The sequence below is a fragment of the Octodon degus genome, unplaced genomic scaffold (genome assembly GCF_000260255.1).
Source record: "Octodon degus isolate 3935 unplaced genomic scaffold, OctDeg1.0 scaffold00106, whole genome shotgun sequence".
Lineage (NCBI taxonomy): Eukaryota > Metazoa > Chordata > Mammalia > Rodentia > Octodontidae > Octodon > Octodon degus.
Genome location: NW_004524682.1, coordinates 2,867,392 through 2,874,789, shown reverse-complemented (window position 1 = coordinate 2,874,789; position 7,398 = coordinate 2,867,392). Strand labels below are relative to the sequence as shown.

Below are 7,398 nucleotides of genomic sequence, written 5' to 3'. Positions count from 1 at the left end.
AGGAACATAAATATGGAAACAAAGGATAGAAGACTTCATTATCCAGTGCTAATTTCTATTTGTTTAATATTCCCTGTTTAAAATGTTTTTGTCACCAGGAACTACCAGGGCTAGGGATATACCTCAGTGGCATAAGTGCCTGCCTGGCAAGAACAAGGTGCTAAGTTTGATCCCCAGTAGAGCCACAATTATAAAATAAGAGGTATGCTTATTTTGTAGGTACACTTGGTTTTTTGTTTGTTTGTTTTTGTTTTTATTTTTTTGGATATTTATTTTCTGTATTTTAGGGAAGGGTCTACAGGGTGTTAAGGGTCTCACTACTAGATAGGACTTCTAGTGGTTCTCCTGTTTACAGCCTCCCAAGAGCTGGGATTACAGGCATGTACCACCAAGCCCAGTCTCAATCTCCTGTCTCAGCATGGCTCAGAGGTGGGGCTGGCATAGCAGGCCCCAGGATCAAACTCCCAGTCCCTGAGCCTGCTCGTAGGAACTTTAATCCTCTGAGCTCTTTGGCCAGCCCTTGTAGGCACATGTACATACATTTGTATGCATTATCATCAGTTGTAAAGCCTTGCATTTTCTATTTCTTCTTTTTATTAGGGCGGGAGAGGGTCAGGTAACACTTTTATTGGCTACTGTCTTTGGAGACTATAGAGGGCCACATGTGAACAAAGCAGAAAGCAGAAGCCCAGTTCTGGAGACAAGATCTTGGGGGAAGCAACTGCCTGCGTGGGAGGTCAGTGATGGCTGAAGAACCCCTGAGGATGGTTATATTTAAATGGCTTCATCCTGCTTGGACCCTTGAAAAGCCACAGACACATCTTTTCCTGGGGAATCTCCCTGGGTCCCTCCACAGAATCATTGTGGCTCTCAGTCTCCAGGTAGACATCTAGGAGCACGCACAGTCACTGCAGCTGGTTGGTCAAGAGCTGGTGAGTGGACCGAGGGCCATAGAATTCTTTGTAGCACACATTGAGCTCACTTTCCATGGCCCAAATGTTGTCATTATTACTGTTGGTTTTCTCTCCTTTCCAGTTCAGACAGAGCTAGAAAATGGGGGGATAGAGGGGCAGCCAGGGTTCAATACCATGGCAGCCTGGAGTTAGGTTGTGCCCCTTTCAGTGAGCGCCTTGTAGTAGATTGGTGTCCCCAGCCAATCCTGCCTCCACAATGTCTTTGGTGAAATGCAGTTCCACATAATCTTCATGGGCAATTGTCACCCACTGCACCAGGCAACAGACAACCTTGGCAGGGAAGAGGTACTGCCAAGCACTGATAACTGGCACAATGCCATGTTCCAGGGACACAAACTGTAGAGGGCCAGACAGGACTGCACCCTGGTCTCAGCAGCTTCATGGTTGTTTCCATGTAGCTGATACTCAGCGAGTTGTCAGCAATCACTGTGTGCTGGGGTTGCTCTTTAGGGAAGTGGAAGTGGAGGCCTCCCAACTTCAGTACCCATAAGTAGGGATGGCCTGGATCCAGTACATAGTCTCTCAAAGTCAAAATGCCAGCTTCATCAAACTGATACTGATTGGCTGGATTTGGAGTTTTCTTTCCATGATAGCCAGGAAGCAAACAGGTCAGCGCTGAGTCAGGAGACAGCAAGTCCCCTGCACTGATGGGTGATCAGCTGTCTGGCAGAGGTCACTTCAGCTTTCACCATAGGGATGTTGAGACTCATGAGGTAGTAGAAAGTCAGGTGAAGCATGCTATCATTTTTCAATTTCAAGTCATCTATGATGGACAGAGGGTGTCTCTTTAGCATCTCCTTGTGCTTGTTATCCAACTGGATGCCCAGTGTGAGTCACCACTGTTCTGTGGTCTGAGTCATTCTTGTCATCTTGGGAATCATCAGGAGGTTTGAACAGGGCCTTGGCTTCATCCACATGGCTTTCGATGACCACAGACAAGGTCTTCTCACAGGCCTGATCATAGATGGTAGCCTGCACAAAGAACATGTAGAGGAGAAGTGGTAGGTGTCTGGCTGTCTCATACTGTTTGTGAGCCTGGTCCTGCACCAGAAGGGAAGCCTCATGATGCCACTGAGTCGAGGCTGAAGGCTGCTCAAGTATTCCTTCCTCACTTCACTTTCTTTGAGACTTTTCCTTGATGGATGGGGAATCTCAGTAATTCTCTGCCAATCTTTTCCGCTGCTCTAGCTCCCAGTTCAGATGTACCAGGGTCTGCTTGCCAGGGTGTCCCATTGTGATTTCAGCTTTGATGATGTCTGCTGGCACCTCCTTATAAAATTCTTCTAAACTTACCAGATCAATTTCTTCATGCTTTGACTTAAACTCCAGACATTTGGTGATCTCCTTCTGCAGGTGTGTCACCTCCTACTGCAAGTTCTGTAGCTGTGGATGATGGGCATCTACATTTTGCTTGGCATCTTGGGTCTGATCTCTTCCTTTCTTCAACACGACTTGGGTTAATTGGTTAAGTTTCTTTAGAGTCATGAAATGCACACAGCTCTGGATCCTCCATTCTTCAATCTCAATTGCCACATCCTTTCCACCTCTGCTTTTCAGATCTTGGATCTCAACTTCTGTAGCTCCTGGCACACATACTATACAGCTCATAGTCTCTGCCAGGGTCCCACAGGTCCACACTGGCCTCCTCACTATAGTATTTACCTCCCTGTTCAGTGTCAGGTCGATTCTACTGTCCTTCTCTTGGAACCCCGCCACTGTGGATCACTTTCGGCTTCCATTTTTTACTTGATTCTGATAACATGATGGTTCCTCAGCCTCACCACTCAATAAACTATTCCAGCCCAGAGAACTACTTCTGATGGTCAGCCTTGTATTTTCTTAGTTGGCTCTTATGTAGTAAATTTTTAAGTACTAGTTGAATCCTAATTATATACACAGAAAATAAAATGTTGCAGCTCTTGGGTAGATACTAACAGTAACAGTAAGATCATTCTTTAAGTCCATTCTTTAGTTATTTCATGTCTATATACAACATACCACTACAGTGGACCACTGCCAATGTGTCCTTCACTTCAAACCTCTGTGAAACTTGTACTTGCACACATTCTGCCTAGAATTGCTTCCAATCTTTTCTATTTGACAAAATTCTACACTTCATGATTTGACTAGTCCCCAAAGTGCACTGCTGCATATATAAGCTATGTTATAAATGTTTAAATGCTAAACCTTAATGATTTTCTATTTTTTATGTATATTTTAGGGAAGGGTCTACAGGGTATTCAGGATCTCTCTACTAGATTGGACTCATATCTATCAGCCTGTTTACAGCCTCCCAAGTGCTGAGATTATAGGTGTGTACCACCACGCCCAGTCTCATTCACCCGCTCAGCACACCTCAGGGTACAGGGCTGGTATGGCAGACCCAGGGATCAAATCCCTGGCCTCTACACCAGCTTGCAGGTGCTTTAATCTGCTGAGCTATTTGGCTGGCCCTTTACATTGTTCTAAATTTTAGATTTAAGAAGAAAATCCCCATTATTGGAACATTATGTACAAGAATGCAATTTAGAACCATTACTTGTATTCCTGGCTGATTTTATTGTGATATTTAGCTTGTAAAAGGTCACTAAGTGGGAGAAAGGAACAGGTAAAAAATCCTTAATATTCATTGTTTCAGGAAAGTCCATCAGCACCCTACCTTCTGGCCATCAATCTCACATATGTACACTTCTTAACAAGACAATTGTTTAGACTGATCTTTTCTTTCTTTTTTCAAAATGCAGTAGAGATATGTTATCTGTTTGAAGTTTTTAAAAGCCCAGCATTTCATTGCTTTCATTATAATGTTGCAAGATTTCATTGTTAGTTGCTAAACATTGTTCTGTGAATATTTGTATCCTCAGTAGTAGAAGCTTCTTACACTCTTTGGTGTATCAAAACATTCAGCATAGGACTTTTGCACTAGAGGCAAAACGGTTTTACCTAAAACATTGTGGATGCCATTTAATGAGGCTCATAATGCCTAATTCAGGTGACTGCAAGTACTATGGACATGTTTCCTTCCACTTAAGTTCTTTCTATAGGGAAAGCTAACAGTTTAGAAGTATTGTGGAGAATTGCCTGAATTCGCATCCCAAATTCACTACCTTCTAAGTATAGATGTGGATAGTCTGTAACACTTTGGGACTCTAAATTCTGCAGTTTATAAGTGGAGATAATAATAGCATGCATTTCACATGAGTTGCTAGAAGGTTTAAGAACAAACCAATATTTTTAAAGGACTTGGAATGACAGACCTTGAGTCAGACTTAGTGGTGCATGTCTGTGATCAGTCCCATCCCCTATTGATTTTGTCTACAACAGCAAAGACATATTCAAAAGAACCAAAGAACCAGACAGTTTTGCACATAAGAGTTTTCAATACATGGCCAAAGTGCATCTTTTCACTTTCATAGCCTATGATTTCCTGCATGCCCTCCTTATTCCAGCTTTGGACCACTGCCAGTGGACCACTGCCAAAGCATCCTTCTCTCCTCACCTCTCAGAACTTTGTACTTGCACGTGCTCTGCCTAGAATTTCTTCTGATCTTTTCTACTGGACAACATTCTATGTATACTTGATCACTTGACTAATCCCCAGAGAGCACTGCTGTGTGTGTCCCAGGAACTTGTCAGTAAGACAACCCTCACCTTTCATCCCCAGACAGTCCCAGAGTCCCCAGTGTCTTGTGACAGGCTTCCTAGACATGGGAGTGTACCCCGACTAGGTTCCCACTGTGCATTATTACCAGGCTCCATGGGATCCTGCAACTTCACTCACCAGTATTATTTACTGTTTTTACAGAGAAATCTGTGAAGCATCAATCCATGTAGTGTCTGAAATCCTTCAGGCATAAAATAGAATTATAGCCTCCTGCACACTTGTGAGGGAATAATAAAAAATTCAGGACTAAATACTTTTTCAATATGTGCATTGATTAGATCATTTTATGTACACATTTAGGTGTATTCAGGGATGAAAAATAGTAAAGACACCTTTTAGAAGTGTCTTCTTTTTAAGACAAATAAGAACATAAGCGATATCTCACTAATGTGCTTGGGTTTATTTTTGTCTGCTAAATCATTGGTACACTACGTGGGTTTTTGGGTTTTAATGAGTCTCATTGGTTCTAATTAGAGTAACCTTGGTAGAAATAGATATTATCACTCTGCAAATCATAGCTAAATTGCTGTTAAATAATTTGCATGGGTTATGTCCAATACTGAAGAATCATCCAGATCTAAGTCCTTAAGTATTTACTAATGTACTTTAGAAATTATGACCTCACATAAAGATTTATAGCAGCCTGAGACATTTTATTTCATCCTTGATTTAAATTATCTTTCCAGGTAATTAGATATTGTATTGTCTGCTGCCTTAAACTGACATAATCTTCTTCATAACTCCAGGAACTAAATTATTTTGAAATCTCAAAAATGTATAAATTATTGATTACTTGGATTGAGTACGTGCTAAGTTCTTTCTATTTAAAAATGTATTTGTTTAATTCCCTCAGCCTTACAAAGCAGTGTCAGTAGGTTCATTTCACAGGTGACACAGTGATGACACAGAGGAGTTAAGGAGATCTGCAGAGTCCTGCAGGAGGGCTGGGTGACTCCAATTCTCTCTTTCTAATAGTAAGAGAATTTGGTTATAAGTACATGCTTGATTTGATCAGTCAGCAATGACCCATTGAGTGCTTACTGTCCAAGACCCATTTGATAAAGAATCATGACTCAAGCTTCATTAGGCCACTTTCTCCATTAAATAGATCACTATTATATTTTCACATAAGAAAGACTACAGATACAAATATATAATAAAAAGAAATTCATCTATTCACTTCATCCATTACACACTACACATATGTTTATATTGCACATGTTATATGCTTTTGTGAAGTATTTAAGACCTAAGCACTGCGTTACTAACATGTACCACACAATTATTTAGTCTTAGGGCTAAAAAACAAGAAAGCCTCATTTTGTAACTCATGCCCTTCCAGCTCAAAGTCATGTTTGGGTGAATCTTATTGGTGGACCCAAGTCACTAGTCTGTATTTTATGCTCTAAGGTGCCAATGGAAATCGAGCCTACTATGTGATCTTAATTAAACCTTGAAATAACCACTGCCATCGGTAGCATAGTTTCTGACAGCCAAGAAAACATCAGAAATGTCCATTAGAATGCCTTTGTGGAGAACCGTCTTATCTAAGCCAGGTGAGGCAGTGTATGCCTGTAATCCCAGCCTTCCTGAGGCTGAGGCAGGAGGATCAGCACAAGCTTAAGTTCAGCCTGGTCTGTGTGTGATGAGTTCAAGGCTAGTGTGAAGGGCTGGGCATAGAGCTCAGCGGCACAACATTTACCTGGCAAGAGCAAGGTCCTGAGTTCAAGTCCTGATACAAAAAAAAAAAAAAAAAAAAAAAGCCATCTTGAGCTGTATTGGGAGACCCTGTCTTTAAAAAAGATAAAAGCATGGTTTTCTGAAAAATAAATTTTAAAAAGTACTTGTTTGCTAGTTTAGCTACTAAAATAAATAGTAAATTATGTAGAGTATATTTTAAATTGAATCATGTTGGTTTCAAAGAGCTGATTTTAATAAAATTCCCTGCTATGTAGTGGAATTTGATCTTCATTAAGAGACATGATAAAATTTTGAAACCACACTGTGGAAACAAAGTTTTCTGTATTTATTCATACATAAATAATTTTCTTATTTATACTGATTCCTCTATGCAAGCTGTATCATAAAACACAGGTATGGGAGAAAGTAGCCCGTTAAATAACTCACATGCTATGGGTTAGATTCTGTTCTAGGCACGAGCTGCTATCGCACAACACAGCCGCTTCGTGAGAAGACACGTTGCAATGCCAGAGCCAGAAAATAACCTAACGATACGCATTGATACAGGTCGTAGTAAAGGCAGCAGGGGCAAAATAAACGGTGAAGAAGTGTGGAAAAGCAATAGATGGAGAAGGCTCAAGGAGGGCACTTAGGGAGGGCCGCACTGATGAGGCGACATTGGCGACAGAGACGTGGGGGGCGAGGGCGACGTTCGTCCTGGAGAAAGTCTCTCTCAGTACGGGGAAGACTGGCATCAGCATGCTTGATGGGTTTGAGGAACGTCGGGGGAATCAGGACAGCTGGCTGAGAATCAGTGGCGGGAATGTGAGCAGGAGCAGCGTCTCATCGGGAGGGGGAGGGCAGATCACAGTGGAGGGTGTAAACCAGTGTGAAACGTTGGTTCTTAGAGGGAGAGGCGGAGCCGTGTAGAGGTTTTCGGACAAATGCAAGTATGATTCTCTGGGAAGGACACCCTCCACTTTGATGTTTTTGAAAATGGGAAGAGGGGCAAAAGTTAAAGCGGGCAACTGCGGCAGTGAAATGACCTAGATGGAAGATAGATTCCCACAGCATTCCAGT

The 7,398-nt window shown here is 41.9% G+C and overlaps 1 pseudogene; it reads right to left on the bottom strand.

The window, feature by feature from the left end:
- Positions 1-737: 737 nt before the first annotated feature.
- Positions 738-2,736, bottom strand: LOC101584695 (annotated as a pseudogene).
- Between the last annotated feature and the right edge of the window lie 4,662 nt (positions 2,737-7,398).